The sequence below is a fragment of the Fukomys damarensis genome, unplaced genomic scaffold (genome assembly GCF_012274545.1).
Source record: "Fukomys damarensis isolate Sample0158 unplaced genomic scaffold, DMR_v1.0_HiC HiC_scaffold_19, whole genome shotgun sequence".
Taxonomy (NCBI): domain Eukaryota; kingdom Metazoa; phylum Chordata; class Mammalia; order Rodentia; family Bathyergidae; genus Fukomys; species Fukomys damarensis.
The window spans coordinates 28613485-28633110 of record NW_022900931.1 but is presented as its reverse complement, the minus strand read 5'-3'; the positions used below and the strand labels follow the sequence as shown (position 1 = coordinate 28633110).

The following is a 19626-nucleotide window of genomic DNA, read 5'->3' as shown; positions in this document are numbered from 1 at the left end:
TTTTTTTTTTTTTTTTTTTTTTTTTTTAAGCCCATTCCTCTCATCCTGCCCTGAATGAAACAAGAGCTGGGGCCCTCATCATCTGACACTGAGCCTTGAGTTGCAGGAGGGCATGTGCTTTGCCTTCTGTTGTGGAGAACCAGTGGAAGGTGAGGTCTGCTATAAACCGATGAGGCAGGCAGCTGAGTGGAATTTGTAATGGGTAAATTATTTGGCTCAATTTTGAATGGTTTTCTCTAACAGGTTAGGGTTCTATGCTGAGATTACTTCATGTCTTTTTTAAAAGCCAACTTTGATTTGTTTCAGCAAAGTGAATAAATACATGAATAAAGAGTGCACGTTATATATTGTACATTTGAGATTATGGGCATTGTTCTTCCCATTTTGTAGACAAGCACTTTAAGTCCAAATTCCTAGTCAGGGTTCTGCCTGCTGGGTGCTGTTGCACAGGGAACAATGTCCACATTGACTAGACTCTGTCTCTTCTTGTGGCACTCATGACTTTTTGGCATCTGGTGAGCGCACATCCATTGTGGAGAGTGAACCCTAGTTGTTTCCTGTGGCTGAGTATGCCTTCCAGGCCAGGTGTGGCCCCCTGCAGAAAGTGGCCATCTCCGAATTTCATGCCTAGAAACTGTATACTCTCATGGCAGGCAACCCGTGTTCTGAGACTCTGAGACTCTTGTGGGCTATCCATGTCGTGCTACAGATGCAGGGGTTTGTTTCTTACACCGTGGCTCAGTACACACTCACACACATGCACGCACACACGGAAATGATACTTACCCTTACTGGGAGTATATTCTCATGTTTTCTATTTCATTTACTTTTATTTTTGGTCTCCTTCCTCCCTCTTGTACTGTGTGGACTGCTTCAGGGTCAACTACCTGTGGGCACAGAGACTAAGAAGTGGTTGGGGGTGAAGGCTTGCCAAAAACAAACCATGCATTTGTCTCATTTTTTAAAAAGTACTCCGCTGACCTCCTCAACTAATTTCATATCCCAAATAGGTCACAACCTGCAGTTTGAAAAACATCGATCTGGGGTTGCTACAGATTAAAGCTACTGGAACTAATTAAGAGATTAATTCATTCGGGGCATAGTCTCATGTGTGTTATAACTCGGGATCTTTCTTTCTTGAAATTGGATTTCCGCTGCCTTATTGTCAGCGATGCCTGCAGAGTAAGTGCCTGTTGACCAGGAAGTGTGGACGTCATGTGCCCTGTAGCGTCAGCGTTGCAGCTCTCTCCATCAGCATCTTGGCATTACTTCTCTAAAGTAAACATAACCTTTAGTCCAGATGCAGATCTTGGCTTGGGTTCACAGAGGGTGATTTGTACTAAAATTATAAACAGGGCTGAGGGTTTAGCTTAGTGATGCAGCACGTGAGACACAGGGTCCTGAGTTCAATCCCTGGTACCAAAAAAAAGTCTATAGATATATCTATATATCAATATATATATATTATATATAGATATATCTATATAAATGGAGGCCTGACTGTAAATTCACTAATTTTCTCACCAACATTCATTGAATCTTTTTTTTTTTGCCAGTGTAGAAATTTATTTGAACCAACATTTTCACTATAATGAAAATTACTTTTCAACATCGATCTAAGTTCCCACATCTGAAGTCAAGGGAATATATTGAACTTTGAAGTTTCTAGCTCTCCTTATACACGGGAAAATTTTTTCATTGAATGCTTTTAAGGTTGAGTAATTAGCAAGTTGAATAAATTAGAAAATTCATGACCAAGAATTGGAGGTTCAGAAATGTCATTTTCTACTCAAGGAACTCTCCTTGAAAGGGCAGCAGAAATCACGGGAAGGACCGTGAGAAGGGCTGTGGCAGGTGCAGGCCAGGAGAACCAGGAAGAGGTCAGGAGAGGAGCAGCCAAGCAAGGAGGTGAGCTTGGAGTTGGGTCTCCCAGGACCTGTAGGAGTTCCAGTGGAAGAGCCTGCTGGGTTGTGCAGAGATTATTACCATTCCACAGTTGGGAATAAGAAAGACTCTGCCCTTAAGTTGGGACAGCATAAGGCCAGATTTATTTTATTTTTTATTGTTTTCTTTCTGCAGTGTTTTCTTTATTTCAAGCCACATGATCTATAGGATCATGCAGCAAGTGGCTTATACATAAAATCAGAGTCTATGAACAGTATAACATTAAGAGACAGAATTGCTAGATTCTCTATGGATAAAGTTTGCATCTTGGGAATCCATGAGTTGTGTTATTTGTGTGATACCTAAAATGGTGAGATTTATTTTGAAAAGATAATTGCAAGTGCAAATGTAGTAGAAAGTGATCATGAAGTGGAAAGGAACTGGGGAAAGAGAGTAGGCAGGAGGTTTTTGTGACACCTGAAATGTGGACTGAGGAGCTTGGGGAGTGGTGCAGTCAGAGCACTGGGAATGGATTCTAGACACAGGGCTTCCTCGGGAAGTTGCTGTAGGTTTCCAGTTTAAGTGAATAAATGGATGTTGTTGCTCTTGACAGAGTCAAAAAATATTACAGAATGGGCAGGTGTAAGAACAGGAAGAGGAGGTGTTAGATTGAGACCGCATGTGGACATATGACTGGGAGGTCCCCATGTTCATGGGCTTGAGGTGGAAGGCAGGGAAGGTCTCTGGAATGAGACAGAACAGGCTCCTTTCCTGGCCTGGACAAGCACTCATGGCTATTGTAACCCAGGACAAGCTACCAAAACTCCAGTTCTCCCATCTGTCCTGTGGGATCTCACATGGTTATTATGAGGGTTAGACATGACAGATATTAAAAGCCTGATGTTTTATAGGATTGCTATTAGTAGTAATTTGGGCTAAGAGGAAGGAAGTAATTTGCCATAAAATTACATGTGTCCTCGGGTGTCTTTCTTTAGTACTCTGTGCCTCAGTTTCCTCATTTAGCTATGGAGGACAGTGAATTTGATAATCTATAACATCCATTTCTGCAAAATTTCTGTAATCTTTTCAAAGTTGAGAGAATTTGCCATTGGATGGTGGAATCAGGACTTCAAGCATAAACACATGGTAATAGTGGAGCAGAACGAACAAGAATCTTGGTGGGCGAGTCTCAGCCGTCACTGAAGTTCTACTCATGGGTTTAGGAGACTGCACTATTCCGAGGAGAGACCTGGTTCCATTGAGGCGCGAGATGTGAGTGAGCCGGTGGCCTGGCTGCTCAGGCTCTGTTGTTGCCTTTGTGGCCGATGTGTGGTGAAGGGAGCCAGGCTGAAGGGTGTCCAAACGACTCCAGGTGGACCGATGTCAGCCTGATGCCCTTTCCCTGAGGTGCGCGTGCATCTTATTCACTGGCCACTCTGTCACCAGATGTTTCTGTACACCTGTGGAGTGCCAGGCAAGGTGGTGGGTGCTGGAGGGCTGTGGGCTCCTCCATGGAGGAGTTCAAGGCATGCGGTTTAGCATGGCGTTGGCAGGCCAACTGAGGTGAGGAGGAGGGAGGGAGGGTGAGTGCTGAGGCTCCATGGCTGCATGTGAGTACCTGCAGGGAGAAGGGTAAGTGCGTGCGGGGGAGAGGAGGGCATGGGGACTCGTGCTGCCATCTGGTCTCCTTCTGTGGAAGAGGCTGCTACCTGGAAGAATGAGGCCTCTGCTTTACTGCTCCAGAGGGAAGTGCTAAATCCATTTGGAAGGATGAGGAGTAAAAGAAATAGGAAGAGCTGTGAGGTAGCGCGTGCTGGGACCTGGCAGCGTGGCTGTCTCCCGGGCTCGGCCCTGCAGAGTCTGCACGCAATGTAATTGCTGCCTGCTCAGGGTTTCCTTGGGGAGTTTCTGCAGGGGGATGAGAGAGGGTGTAAGTCACTCAGCACATGCTGTCAGGACAGCCAGGCAGGTAGCAAGGCTCCGTGCCCATTTTGCAGATGTGGAAACTGAAGCTGTCAGGGTCTGGGGACTTCCCCGGTCAGTGGTCTCTAAAGAGGCAGAACTGGGACTGCACCTAGGTCTTCTGACCCCCTACCCTGTGCCCTTTCCTCTGCCATACACTGCCTCTCAGCCCATAGCAGCCTTATAGTCTGTAATTATCCTCCTCTTTCTCCCAGGTTCTTTTCCACCTGCTCTTTGGCTGAGTCTGTCAGGCCTCCTGTGATGTCCCGCGGGAGGCTAAAACCAGTGTCATCTGGAATCCAAGCTGATTGAGTGCTGTTGCCATAGTTGATGCTGGTGTCTGGGTGTTTGACCATGTGTATATGTTTATATTTGTGAGTTAGGGGCCTGTGTGTCTTGGAGGGGCATGGCAGGGCTTGGAAGTCTTAGGGGGCTATGTGTGATGTGGGATAGACTGGACTTCCTGGCAATGTGGGGCTGGTGGAGAAAGCCACAGGTTTCTGCTCCCAGCCTTCCTGTCAGACAGGAGGGCTGCTTCCCTTCCTGAAAGGTAGATGGGGAGGGAGAAGATTAGCAAAGTTCATGGCTCAGTTAATATATCCAGATCAGACAGGCTTTCTGCCAGGGAGATGTTTGCTGATGGAATGCAGGGACTGCTAAGTGGCTCATTCTGGGTACTGACAGGTGGAGACTGGGAAGGCAGAAGAGCTGTGGGTGCTCTCCCAGACAACTGGATCTATGGCCCTCTGAGGGCGGATGGCCTTGTTCTTGGCCTATGTGATTGAGTCTTTTCTATTTTTTCTTTCTTCCTGTGATACCCCCCCCCACAACACACACACAAAAAAACAAAAAACAAAATCTGCACTAGTTAGCAGCAGAACAGTTGGCTGGCTACATTTCTTCATTCCTTTATCCATCTATCCATCCATCCATCTCTCCACCCCTCTCTTCTCCTCCCTCCTCCATCTGTCCATCAACAGTGCTTACTGAGTAACCAGCAGGTGACTAGGATGTGATTGGTGCTGAAGAAGACGTGACTAGCACCCTATCCTGTGCAGCTGACGGTGCCACTTGGGCTGTTCAGAATGACTTGGTGGCCGTGGGAGAGGGGCAGTGATGTGGAGAGTGCAAGGAGGAAGTGCATGTTGGGGTTGTGAGGAGGTGGGGATCTGTAACTGGGTTGTCATCCCAAGGAGCCTTCCTGCCAAGGGAGGGCAAGCTACATGAAGCCTGGAACTGGGGCAGGAGGGTGGGCAGCCAGACAGGCTGAGTTGGAGACAGGGTCAGAGCGCTGTGTGGTGGAGACAGATGATGTCTGAGGACAGGTTGAAAGCTATTTGGGGGCTGTGTCACTGGCTTTGCTGGAATTTCAAGTGGATTTGATAGCAAATGATCGAAGGCACAACCCTGAATTATTGTACTCTGAGGATTTGAAGGAGGAGAGCGCCTAGTGGCTGTGGAATCAGAGAAGGCTCTTGGAAGGACGGGAGCCCTTAGTGGCCAGAAGGAAGGCACTTGCAGAGATGTCACCTTGTTGTCCTGATCTTCCTTCTCTTTCTCTGGCCCCCCAGACTGCTCTTCATTCAGTGTATCTGAGCGAGGCTTGGTCTGAGTAGAGGATTGTGGCAGATATGTCTCTTCTCAAGGTGGAGGGGAGGATTTGGTCAGGATTCCCTGTTTAGCTGGTGTGACTTCAGAGACTTCCAGAAATGTCTCGGGGGCATTTAGAGGGGTTATGTGCAAGTGTATCTTCAGGAGATGAATGTTGGTGACTCTGGGAGCCCCTTCCTCAGAGTCTGTGGTTGGGGAGGGTTTGCTGGAGGTGGTAGGACTCCAGCTGTTGCTTGTATGGAGATGAGGAACCATTTTGATCTAAGCAGCAGCCTTGTAAGCTGTGGCCCTCAACTTTCAGTGCATTTAGACTCCTCTGGAGAGTTTTTAATTAGGCAGTTTGTTAAGGCCCTGTTTCCTGATCACCTGACTCTGAGGCTCTTGTGGGTCCAGGATGTGGAATTGGTTATCTACAGCACCCAAAGGTGCTGAGGGAGGTGGCTTGAGAACCACACTTAGTAAAATGCTGTTTTACAGGGAGCTTAACATTTTGGAATGAGGACAGGAATAAGAATCTGAAGGTCTACTTAATGATTAGCTTCAAGGTGCAGTGTTTTTGTAGAACTGGCGGATGATATCTGTTGTGGTTACTTCCTAAGACTTTGTAGGAGGAGCATCCACGTGAACTCCCTTTGAACAGTGTCTTTTTCTGTAAATCCAGGCTATTGTCATTGCTTTTGTACCTTTAACAGAAATGTTCCGAAGAGTCTGGATAGACTGAAGCCAGGAAAGGAAGGGATAAGCAGAACACATGATTTCTGAAGGCCAATAGCTTTTGGTATCTTCCACCAACAAGAAAATTCAAGGGCTAACCCTCCAAAATCAGGAGTGAATCTATTTCTTTAAGGTGTGGGTGGCTGGTGCTGTCTTCAGATAGATGGGTAATAAGGAGACAGGTCTCAGAGCTCCCTAATTGCAGAACCTGCTGGCTCTCCTTTCCCCTCTCCCTAGTGCTGATGTTGCTTAAACTGAGCAACTAGAGCTATAAGGTGCTTCTGGTTGCCCGGGTGCAAGTGACCTGTCCTTCTCTGGCTGGTTTTAAATATGTCTTGCAGCATGAGGTTGGGGCTGGAAATAGCTTGTACTCAGAGTTCATCCCTTCTGTGCATCCCTTATCAAGCCAGAGCTGGTTGCTTGGATGCCTACGGTGGAGGGTGGTTTGGCATAGGGCTGCTATGCTGTACAACCTCAGGGGCAGATGTCATAGAAAATACAGAATAACTGCCTTATCAGCGTTGTCCAGTGGCAGATCTCCATGAAAAACAGGGTTTTGTTACTAAATTCTTTCGCCTGTAATCTTTTTTCTCAATTTTGGTGTCCAGTGAGGCGAGTGGGAATGTAGACAGTGATGATCATAGTAATGATGGCTAGGTTACCCCTAGAGCATCTTTGTCATATTTGGCTTTTGACTGCGTTTAGAAACCATCATGTAATCAAAAGTCTTTGTTGAGTATGGCTGTGTTCCTAGCACACATGCAGTCCCAGGAGGGAGTAAGGAGGGACTTGGTGGAAAAGCCATTCTCAGATAACAGAGGGCTGATGCTGTCCTGCAGCCTGCATTTTTGTTGCCTTTCATGTTATTAAGACTTTGAAGATAGGTACTGTGTTAGCTCTCAGTTATTTGGAATTTTGGGCGGTTGGCAGGGTGGGGCTAGGAGTCATTCTACCGTGGAGTCAGGATCACATTCAGAAATGGAATCTGGGCATGCCAGTATACTCCTGACTCATTTTCCCCATGGCTCGTGGGTTGGAAGGCAAGGACTGGGAGTTTCTGGTCCCTGCAGAGAAGGGATGGTATGAAGGGGATGACTGGGGCCCCCTCTGGGAGCTGCTCAGGTCAGCACTCCTTAGTGAGTGAGCTTCTCAACCTCCTACCCGGCCGCCAGCCCGCTGTGGCTACGTGCTACAGCTGGGCCTACAGAGCTTAAAATAGCACTATGAGCTGGTCACTTTGCATGTGGGGAGCCCAAGGCGTGATGGGGCAGGAGCCTGGGGTCGGGACTCCATTGGCTCTAACCACTGGGTGGAGAACATTCTTTGGAGATTTTTAGGCCCAGAGCTGTGGAATAGGGGATGGGGGATGGATATGGTGGGAATATGGTGTGGAATAGTGGGGATGGTGTGGAATAGGGAATGGATAGGTGTGGCTGGTGCAGAGGGGAATCAGGATTTTAAGGGAATGCCTTGAACCTGATCACAGGTCCTCCCACTGCAGAGTTCAAAGACCTTCAGACTTGGTGTATCATGTGACCTTCACACTGCCCCATGTTACTGCCCAGGCTTAGCCATGTAGGGTCCCATTACAGCTGAGATGAAAAAAGGACTTGGCAGAGACCACCTCTAGGCATTCATTGACTGATTCAAAAGTACATATGGCACACTGACCATGTGAAAGCTGTGTTCTTGGCCATGGAAATAACAGCAACAGACTGACTCAAATCCCTGCCCTCCTAAAGCTTCACTGTAGTGGGTGGAGACATCACATATGATCACTGTAATAAAAAGGTAAATTATATTATATTTTGGGGTAAGTGCTATGGAAAAAGCAGAACAGAATGAGAGGGATGGAATGTGCTGGGAGAGAGCCGGTGTAAAATGGATGGCTACGGAAAGGTGATATCTGAGTGACTATGTCAGGCAAGTGGTCTAACACTGTGCCACACCCCTAGCCCTTTTTATTCTTCTGAGACAAGGTCTTGCTGTATTGCCTAGGCTGGCCTTGAGCTTTCAGTCTGTTGCCTGAGCATCCTGAAAAGCTGGCATTGCAGACATGTAGCAGTACATCTAGTTTGAGTGAGAGTTTAAAGGAGGTGAGAGAGTTGGTAATTCAGAGATAGTGGAGAACAATTCAGGCAGAGGGTACAGCCAAGATACTCTGATGAGGAAACAGCAAGGAGGACCATGTGGCTAGAGTGTAAAGTGAGTGGGGCGAGGGGTGTGTGGTGTATGTGTGTTTGTGAGTTGTGCTGGTTTTTATGAGAATGTTGTCTCACCTCAAGAATGATGGGATCATAGAGTTTTGTGCAGAGCAGTGATCTGGAATCACTCATGCAGCAGGATCACTGTAGCTTGGGAGCTAATGTCACTTTTTTCTCCTGTTATTAGGCCACTGTGAGGAAGCCTAGGAGACCAGGTAGAAGCTACCCCGTGCTTTCCTGTGATTTGTCCAGCTTCCATGCCATTCCCCAAACCCTAACCCCTGTGGCTTTCACTGCTAGGGAGGAAGGGCAGGCTGATGCTTTTTCTTCCTGCCTTGGAGTTTATTTTGAAGGCAAGAGAGATGGTTTGTAGTGGTTTTCTATAGTCTACTTGAACTGCCTCTTGAAAGCCTATTAATAAGTAATCAGAAAATTATCCAGCTGGTTGTTGAACCATTGGTATCTTGTGATTGACCATGGTGGGAATGAGTACACCATGACCATTGGCAAGCACCAGAACTCAGGGCATACCCCCAGAGAGCTAGTCACTAAAGCTTTACCAGCTGCTCACCACTGGTTTTTCATTTCTGCTATACCTGGCCATAGTTTCAGAGGGCAGGAACTCTGCTCTCATTTGTCAGAGAACCTGTGTGCATGCCGCAGGAAGTCAAGGAGCATGGGGGCACTGAATGGGGGTGCTGAAGGTTAGTGTGTGTGGGAGTGTGGGGGTATGTTTTTCAGGACGGACAGAACTTGTCTTATGATGTGAAGATTGTGTTTTGCCTGGCTGAATAACTCTAAGGCATGAGCTCTCTTATCTTTTTTTTTTTCTTTACCCTTGTTTCCCTCCATGCATATAGGATATGTTTGTGTGTGACTAAGTAGGAGTCAGTTTCATACATTAAAGTAGGGTCCAGCACTGGGCCCAGATAAAGCCAGTAGATTTAGGGAAAGATCTCTCTTTTGGAAGTGAGGAGGTGTAGGTTCCAGCCTCAGCTCTACTAACTACTGTAGATAAGCCCTGTTCTTTCTTTGGGACTTCTTTTCTCATTTATAAACAAAGACATTTTTTGGGCTTATCATGCAAGGTTGTACTGAGGATCAGATATGATCAGAAGTATGCAAATCCCTTGAGAAAAGTGGAGTCACAAGGAACACGCCTTTGGTTATGGAGTTCAGGTACCTGGCATTCCTCGTCTGCCCTCTTTCTGTGCAGACGCTGTGCATTCTTGGCCCATGCCCCACCTTTTCTAAAAGGCCTTCCTGGTGGCCTGGCCCTCTCTGGACCAGGCCTCTGTTAGTCTGTTAGTCTGTTAGTGGCCTCTGCCCACTCTTGTTAGTCTTCCCAAGATGGAGATAGAGTAGAATCCTCCTCAGTAACATCCGCAGAAATGAGTCGAGGTTGTACACGGGTTGTATGCTAAGGAGCTCTGTAGAGGTCCATTAGTCAGCAAAGGGTCCTTTGCTTTGCTTGAACTCCTATGAGATGTGCTGACTGGCAGGATTGTGTGTGGATGCAAGATTCTGAGGATAGTGCCTTCCATCTGATGAACTAGTTTCCCAAACATTGCCTCATCTGTGTCTCAAGATCATGCTTAACCCCATTTTACGGATGATGAAATGGAAGTGTATGCTCATTCATTCATTCATTCATTCAGCACATGTATCCTCTGCTCAGAGAGCTGCAAGTCTTCTTTCCAGATGATACATTGCTGGGCCTGGGCCCCAGCTCTACATGATACCTTGCTTCTGCCACTGGGTATGCTTGTCTTGTGCTCATTCTTCTGGGAGGCAAATGGGCCAGTGGGGTGCACTGTAGAGAGGTGGCAGATGGGACAGGGTGCTGTCTGTCTCAGGTCTGGGAGGTGGAGGAAAGAAGAGGGAGCTCAATGCCTGCCCCTCATGGGTCCAACTGGCCATGGCTGTGTGCTGGCATTTCTTGTAGCAGTGTTGGAAGGGAGGAGCCCTGGAGCCTGGCTCAGCTAGGATATGGAAGTGCCTCTTGGGACTGGAGCTTGGGGGATGAGTAACACACAGGTACCCAGACACACCGGGCCTCACATACTCCGAGTTCCATGCTGGACATCTGGACTTCCCTGCCCCTGCTGTGGGTTCAGTAGATGGTGACTCTGCTGGGTGACCTCATAGGGGCCTCTAGAGAGAAGAAAAAATGGTGGCGATCCATCAAGGTGAATGTGAGGCAGAGGGCAGTGTCTGAGATCTGATGGATGTACATTGAGGTGGGGGAGACTTGGGGCCCGCACTGTGGAGAGATGCACTTAATTTCCTTTCATTCTTGAGTATTCACCATGAATCAGGTTGGGCTGCTGAGTTCATTCTGTGTGGAGCTTCTTCAGGTCTTGCTATCCAAATAACCACAATACAAGGCAGAGCAAATCAGCACCAAGTGTGTTACAGAAGGTCTCCAACAAGTTTGAGTGTTTGTGTTTAAATCTCTGGTGAGCCAGTGAAGGTTTTGAGCTGTTGGGGAGGGAGTGTGGTATGTCCCGAGCACTGTCTTGGGACAGTAGTGGTGGCAACAGGTGTCATGGTAAATAAGGAGGATGACTGGGGCAGGGAGCCCAGTAAGGAGACTGGCAGATGGGAGTCAGTGACAAGGAAGGAGCCTGTGATGGAGAGCATACATGTATATATAATGTGTGTGGCATCAGCATTCTGGGCATGTGTTGAAGAAGTATGTGTTGTGAATCATGGCTGGGTACCCATCATGTCCCACACTATGACTGGGTTACAATAAGAATGGATAGCCACCAGAGCAACCTAAGACTCTTTAGAAAGAACTTTCTAGAACTGGTTAAGTTTTGGCAGCCCAAACAGCTGATTAAAGAGTGTGGTTTGTGAGCATTTGATCTCAAAATGAGAAAAAAATACCTCCAAGTTTGGTATAAACAGGGTGCTTTTAGGAGGCCCTCTTTAGCTTGAGGAACCTTGAGTGATGAGGAGCAGCCTAGGTGGGAGGAGGGGAGAGAGACCATATGAGGTGATGGCTGGAGCCTGCCTCATACACAGCTGTCCATGCAGGCTCGCAGTGGTTGTGCACTGTGAGACTTGTGAGTCTTAAGACATCAGTAGAGAGCCCACATTTGTTCTCCCTCTCTGTCAGTGGTTGGAGCATGACAGGCTCCCCATTGATGGCTTCTACACAGGGTGCAATCTGGGGTTCTTCTCTCCTCTCTTAACTTTTTATTTGTTTGTTTGTTTGTTTATTTATTTATTTATTTTGGGAACCTGGAATCAAACTCGGAAACTTGCGCTTGCGAGGCAGGTGGCGTCACCACTGAGCTAAATCCCTGGCCCCTCCTGACTTTACTTTAAAGCACCACCCAATGCCACTTATGTTCTGTCCTTCCCCAAGGTGGCTCTGGTCCCAACCCCATTGCTTTTAGGCTCAATGGAGTGAGAGAGGGGAGGGGAGGGGAGGCAACAGCAACAGCTCCTAGAATCAGCAGAAGGGTCCCAGCTGCCCCACAGGCTCTGCAGGCAGGCTGGCTGCCAGGTCAGAGAGCACTGTCCCAGCCTGCAAGTCTGCATCCTCCATGGAGCAGTTAGGAATATTAGATTTGCTGGGTCAGTACATTTCCACTGGTGCATGGCAGTAAACCTCAGGCTTCATCATACTTCCCTGTGCCCAGCCGTCTGCCTTATCTCATCCTCCTGAAGCCACCTGCCCTCTTGGATAAGTACTCCTAACAAATGCTTTCTTTCTCCTGTTCCCCAGGAGTGAACAGCTCAGTGTGGGCATGCATATGGGTGTGGGTACATCTGTCCATCCAGCACAGTGCCTCGTACTTCAGACCTTCTGAGGATCTAACAGGGATGCCAGTTGGCCTGCGGATGAAAGATGGGGCTTGTTTGGAGCTTTCCTGGAAGAAATGCCTGAGCCTTGAGTGCGTAGCTCTTTGTCTGGACAGCCCAGTAGCCTGCCCCCACCTAGTTCGTGAACTGCTGGAATAGGAGGTTAGGGTCCAATTCTTGCTCTACAAAAAGCCTCCCCTGCTCCAAGCAAAGGCTGTTTTCCAAGGAGCTGCTTCCATCCTTGCTCCAGGTCCCCATGGAGATGCCCACTGCTGTCATTCCTGTGTTCAGTATAGGTCCAGAGCACCATGTGCTAGGTACTGGTCGTGGCTGGCAGACAAGCACGATGGGCAAGCCTTGCTTTCCAGGAACCTCCCAGTCTGGGCTTGGGAGGCAGTGAACAGGCAGTGTGTTGGTAGGTTGAACTTGGAATATTACTGCTGCCTCAGGAAGACCCCATGAAGGAGGATTAGCCTGATGTTGCCCACTGGACAGTGGATATTAGTTGGACAGGGGGCTGCTTCAGGCAAGGGTATAGCCAATACAAAGTCCAAGAGAGGAAGAGTTTGAAGCAGGTTCATTTTGGTGTGAGCGTGGCCGAGAAAGGCGTAGGGGATAGAACTGTGAGAGGAGGATAGAGGACAACTGACACCCGTTTTCCAGTGCCCCCACTTGCCTTCCTCTCAGGGTCACTTTTTGTGTAGCTCCATTTCAGTGGGTACATGGGTGTGCCCTCCTGACATGCTGGGCCCTCTTCTGTACCCCCTTTTGCCTAGCCTTCCCCTCCAGGATGCTCTTTTCACTCTCCTCTGCCCTTCCAGACCTCATCTCCAAGAGCTAAGCCGGGTCCCATTCCATCAGGGGTCAAGGCTCTCAAAAAGCCAGCTAGTCTGGCCTATTTTGTAGTTGGGGAATGGATATAGGTAGTTGCTGACCTTGAGCTTTGTTCCTTGGGTGGTCTGAGGTGTCCACACAACCAACAGGCCCACTGTCCTTCCCTAGAGGCTCTGGCCTGCCCCATATGCACACTTCTGTGAGCTCCGTTAATGTGTTCATCAGGTATCTCTTGGGCTTTTGTGTAGTTCGGCATAATGCTGGGTAGTGGGTGGAGAGCAGTGAAAAAGTCAGACTAGTCCTGCTGTTCTAGGGTATATGGCCTAGGGGGAGAAGCACAGTAAATGAGCACTCAGAGAAGTACGGCCTTTCCCCTTGTGATGGCTGCTGTGGGGGGAGAAAACTAGTCATGCTTTGGGAATGTTTTATGGTGGTGGGGGTGATTCTGACAGTGGGGGCCAGCAAACCAGAAAGGAGCATTGTAAAGGATTCCCAGGAGCTGTGAGGCAAGTAGAATGGAGCTGGGCTGCAGATGGGGGAAGGACATCCAGACAGAAGGAATGGTCCCACAAGACCAGAGGAGGGATGGTGTTCGGCGAGTTCTCTGGAGCTGATGATGACCAAGTGAAAGTGGCTGGAGAGACAAGCAGGATCCCTCAGGTTGAACCATCAAAGTTGTAAGAAATCGAAATAAAATTGGAAGCCACTGGGGGTGAGGGTGTGAGGGTGAGAAGTTGGCCTGAGCTGCTAGTGGGCAGCCTGTTGGGGGCTGAGTGCTGGGGTGAACAGTGAGATGGGGTGGAGTGGGGTGGTGTCTTGTGGGATTTTGAGATGTGGGGGGCATGGCTGTGACTTACTGGAGAACAAATGCGAGGCGTCTAGCTTGAGCCATGGGGTGGATATTTCACTCATTTATTGAGAAGGGGAGGAAGGGTGGTCCTGGGGGAGTGAGTCTGGGGTAACATCAGTCTCGTGGGGCACTTGAAACTGAAGCTGCCTGTGAGACAGCCAGGTAGGGAGGATAGACAGGAGCTGGCATGTGTTCTGGATCAGAAGACAGGTGAGGGCCAGGCAGATATTTCTGTATCACGGAATCTGGGCTATGGGACGTTACATGTTGATGGGGTGGGGTATCTCTCTGTTCAGCCACACTGTAATTAGATAGGGACCAGGGCCCTATTTACCTAATAAGATTACTTAATACTTGCTGACAATAATGATAATGGCACCTCCCTCCACTGGACATTTTCTGTGACCCAGAATTTTTGCTATGCCAGGACATTCATAACCTCTAATCTTTATTTATATGCTGGTTGGGGAGGCTGGAGAAACACAGATATAGAGTAGTGACTTTAGGTTACCCAGCAGTTAGGTAACTCATTTCAGATCCATCCAGTCCCAAAGTCCTGGGGTTTCCTATTGTGTTGTTTGCCAGAGCTGTGCTCTTGGAGCTGGGGTGGGTACAGGATCAGTGGAGGTGCCTGAGCCTGTGCTGCTCACCTCACAGCCCTAGGCCTAGCTGACCCACAGTCAGGGGAGGGGAGAGGTTGGCTTTGACTGTCCATCCAAACCTCCTTCCTGGCTCCTTGTGATCCAGAAGGCACGTTCTCAGCACTCACGGCCGGGTCAGGCGTACCGTGGCTGGTGTATTGCTGTGGCCTGGTTTCTTCTTGTCCAGAAGTACAGTACATGCACTGACCAGCATGCCACCTGCCACAGCACTGCCCACACTCAGACAGACCCCTCTGTATGGCCACACCTTCTTCGTCAGTAGCCAGACCTCTGCCAAGGCTGACCACAGCACGGAGGCAGCTTTGCTTGTGGGCTCTGAGGTGTGATGCACAGTACTAAGGCACTTGTACCAGTTCTCAGTAACTGGGAGGGAGAGGTGCTTGCCCCTGCTTACTTGTCCTTAGGGCCGCTCCACAGGGTTGCTTTACCCAGAACAGGCAGGGTTTCAGGGTGGCCTTGTCCTCTGTCTTGCTTCTGTCTTAGGACCTTAGTTTTTCCACTTTGAGTCTTCCTCTCAGATGGCTTTCTGTGTCTGTACTACGGATGTGGCTATAAACAAGTCAGCTAAATGCTAACATTTGCAGTCTGTTATCTGCTGGACATTTAAGTTTCCTTGGTTCCCTCATCCATTTCCAATGACCTCAGATGTCCTGCTTTCCAGGAGCAGTTCCTAAGATGCCTGGCTTGGGTCCCATCCTTTAGGGGCATGAACGTGGGGCTTTCAGGATGTCCTTGAGGAAAACTTTATTTTTTTAAGTTTTTATTTATTAAATCCCCCCCTTTAAGCCCCCTATCCCCTTGAGGAGAATTTAAGGCTTGGGCAGAGATATCTTCCTTTCATTTTTCTCCTCCTTAACTTTGAGTACCAGCCCTATGGTGATGGGCACCACTGTGATGGGCAGTGGGGATGAGGAATGAAATGACCAAGACATTCCTTGTCATTTTTTTGGAAGTTCAGGGACCAAGCAGAGGCTGTGGGGCAAACTTTCATCGCAGTCTGAATGATATGCTGAGATGGGGAAGGAGCCACCCTCCCTCTAGAAGAGGCTATACGGCGTGCCCTTTATGTCACTCCCTCCCTCGACTGTGAGCCTTTCCATGCAACCAAACCCTGTTTGTTTTCTTCACTGGCATCAGGTACCTTTAGTTCATTTCACTCATGACCTTCACCATCATTACCATCCACTCTACGTGAATGTCCTAGCTGTTTCATCTCTGCAGCAAACAGGAGACTGGCTCCTGCCACCATCCCCTGCCTAGGGAATCTTTCTGCACACATTCCTTGCTAGGGACTTCTCTCATCTGTTCTCTCTCTCTGTTTAGATTTTTGAGGCAGGGCCACTCTATGTAGTTCAGGCTGGCCTTAAATTTACTCTGTGGCCCAGGCTGGCCTTGAACTTGCAGCAGTCCTACTGTCTCTCCGCCTCTTAAGTGCTGGGATTTTAGGAGTGTGCCATTATGTTCACCTTATTTTTATATTTTTGAGACAGAGTCTCACTGTGTAGCCCAGGCTGACTTTGAAGTCATGGCTGTCCCGCCTCGTCTCCTAAGTGCTAGGATTACAGACATGTACCACCATACCCAGCACTCCATCCATCTTCTGCCGTGGCTGCATTTATGAGTGTTTTGCTCAGTAATTGTATGTAGTATTTCCTATACAGCCAAAGAAGAGCCCAGGTTTGGAGTTTAAAGCTGGGATGAGGGGAGTGTGTTCCTGCAGTGCTGGCCTATTTTGCACATTATTTTGCAAAGCAGATATTGCTCGGATGCTCACACTGTGGCCTCATGGGGAGGCTGCCTCACTTGCAGCATAGAGACGAGATACTGAATGCTGCACACAGTCACACACAGGAATATTCCGCACCTATCAGAAAGGGGACCGGGCTTGGCCCTTTCGCTCTGATTGTGTGTGTTTGAGGCCAACCAAAGCCTGGGCTCTTTATCACACTGAAGCTGAGAAGGTGGAGAGGCACAGGAGCTAGGCATTTCCTTAGAAGCCCACGTCTTTCTGCTGCCAGTCAGCAGAGATATTACATGTTGGCTCCCAAGCAGGCCACAGGCAGGTCTCCTGGTATGCCTTCTTTCTTCTGTCCAACACAGGGAGAGCCTTTCCACCACAGCAGACTGCAGGACAGCTCCTTGCCCACTCTGTGTGCTTGTGCTCTGTTCCTCTGCTGAGGCTTCTTGCTACCATCATAGGGTGGCAGGAGACTGCTCTCTTCAATGGCTATGAGCTTTAGAGGCCCATAGTCTCACTTACCCTTGTACCGTCTGGGTCCTTGCTCAGGATCCCACTCACAATGAAGAGTCTGTCACCAATGGAAAGAGGCAGAGGAAGGATGTGTTTCTGACTAAGGAACCTTCCTGAGGCTCCTCTGTTGCCTTTCTTCTCCCTGTCCTCCATACTCCATTCTCCTGCACACCCTCCTTCATCCTTCCTGATGCCTCAAGGCATCTCCATGGTGACTCATCTGGGCAGGTTTGTAGTCCAGAGGCACAGGGCCATCCACATCTCTCCCTTTTGCCCCTCAGCCTGGGTCCTTTTACATAAAGACCTCTTATCAGGGCATGCTACTTCAGGTTCCCTGTTGTGCTTTTAGGTTCTGTTAGACTGGAAGGTTCTCAGGGCAAGAAGTAAGTTTAGAGTCCAAGAGAATGTAGCACTTAGGCTTTAAAATCAGTGTTTCTTTTTCTGTAAAGTGGAATAATAACCACCCCTATCTTGTGCTGTCTCAAAGGTTGAATGAGTTACTGTGAGTGAAGCTTAGCCCCTGAGACATATAAAGGGTGGAACTGCTCTTATTTCTCCCATAGTGACTAAGCTGGGTGCCACTGCAGCTCCGAGAACTGCTGACCAGCGGGACTTCAGTGCTATTTTGACAGATGTGACCAAGAGGGAGCAGAGCTATGTTACTGGGTGGCCTCTTCTGTTTCTGTTACCTGTCTACTGGCTCCTGCCTCCTGGTCCATAGGCCCTTAAGCTTTGGAGGAAGTAGATAGAGAAACTCATTCTTCTATGGTCAGACATGGAGGTGGACACTTGGGACAGTGGGGAGACTGTTCTGACTGGACCAGGTGTGAGCCGGGGAGCAGAGGGATGGAAAGATTAGAAAGCAGAGAGGCCACACAAGATCCTCAGCGACCCCACGCTCTGTAACAGCATCTGATGCATGTGCAGAGCTTGCCCTCAGCTGGACTGACCTCAGCCCTGCCACCCCATGTTTGCAGCACCTACAGAGGGGTCTTGAGAGGAGAAGGCGGCAGGTGGAAGGAGCTGCAAGGGGACCCGTCCGGTGGGCAGCGGGCAGAGGGCCTCTCCTAAGATCCCGAAGCTGCCGGTGAGGTGACGAGGACAGAAGCAGGTAGTGTTCTGCTGGGTGCCAGCTTACCTCTGCCCCCATCTGTAGATGGCATCCGCGCAGGAGGGCAGAACTTGCCGTGTCTGCAGGTCACACCAGGATATATTGCGGGGCTCCCCACCTGAGCTGGAAGAGGCTCAGATAGCAGACTTGCAGGTTCATCTGAAGACAGGCGGTGGTTACATCCTCTAGGATGCAAGTCTAGGGCAGCCAGCAGTGTCATCACAGAGGCCTGTCTCGGGGGTCCTGAAGTCCCGCTGGCTGGAGTTAGTGCCCCCTTCCTCTTCACCATGGCCAGTTCTGTTTAGGCCATCAGCTTGCCTTGGTGACCTCTGCCCTCTTGTCTTTCTGACTAGGAGTGAGTGGCTGAAGGGCAGGGAGCAGCACATCTCCTGTCCATTTCCACAGGGGCTCAGCGTGGACCGATAGCAGGGAGAGGTTCAGGGTGGAGGTGGCACATCCACCTTGGTAGGTAGGGACTCCTCTAGCGCTGCCCAGAGCCCCCGGGATTATCCAGGACAGCTTGGCTCCTGCTCTAGAGTGCTCTCTGAACCTCTGCTGAGCGACAGGGATGGTGGCAGAAAAGAGCGAGGATCTGGGCCCCCCCAAGTGCAGACTTCAAATAAGCCTAGGGGAGGCCAACTTGGTGGCAGGGTTTCACAGGAGGGTGACACGGAGAGGCTCTGGGTTCCCTCTTCTGCCTGTTCCTCTGGTAAGCAGACCTTCAGGCACTCCTGGACTCTGGGTGGACCCAGCCTGTAGCCCAGGCCACTGTTACATGGTTTCACGTTTGGCACAGGCAGGCAATGGAGGGGCACGGCGAGTCCCTAGATCTGGCCCCTGCCCCTCGCAGCGGGCTGGAGCCCCATCCAGCTTGTGTCCTACCCAGGCACGTGGGCGGGGCCTCGCGCAGCTGCAAGTCTTGCGAAGCCTGCGTGCGTGAGGGGGAGGGCGCACGCCCCGAAGCCCAGAGTGCTTTTCTGTGTGCGCTTCCTCTGCAAGGGAAGCTCGTGGCCTCCCGCTCGTTCCTCGCCCCAGGTGAACAAGGCGTGGGGTGTGTGCGTTTTTGGCCAGGAGACCGCGTGTCCCGAACTGGTCTGGGCAGGCCCTGCGGAGGAGCCAGCGGCCACGCTTCTTCCCTTTGCAGTCCTCTCCTCTCTTCCTGGGGTCGCTGGTACCTCCAGCCATCCCTCTCCACTCGCCGCCCTGTTCCTCGCATGAAGGAGTCCAGTACCTTCCATTGTGGCCCGGGTTCTCCGGCCTGAGCCCTGGAGTTTAGTGAGGTCCAGGTGCACTGGTGTAGGCACACAGCAGAGCGTGCATCCTGTTCAAGACGCTGTCAGGAGGACGTGCACGCGCTAGGGAGCAAGCGAGCGAGCGGGAGGGAGGGGGTGGTGGTGGTTCTGCAGAGCCGCACAGCCGCTTGCCCATTGGCTGAATGCAAAGCAGGGGCGGGGCCGAAGCGGGGTGGGGGCTCCCTAGCTTCAGAGCCGGAGTCGGGCTAGGGTTCCGCAGGGAGAGCTAGGCTGTGCAGCTCCCGCGACCTCAGGCTGTACCCGCTGTGTGCCGCAGCCTGTCCGGGGCCGCTCCACAGAGTCTTGGATAGGGGAGGCGGGGCATCCCGGAGGCTCGGCTTGCTGTTGTAGGCTGGGCTAGGAGAGGTGTGCATAGGGAGCCTGGACCCCGGGCGCCCTTTGGCCCGGGCGAGCGGCCGCCCTGCAAGGAGCGAG

At 50.1% G+C, this 19626-nt stretch overlaps 1 protein-coding gene across 2 annotated transcripts in view; it reads left to right on the top strand.

Annotated features, from left to right (window-relative positions):
• Tspan9 (tetraspanin 9) overlaps positions 1-19626 on the top strand; it is a 157708-nt gene that overhangs the window by 66711 nt on the left and 71371 nt on the right. The window lies entirely within an intron of this gene.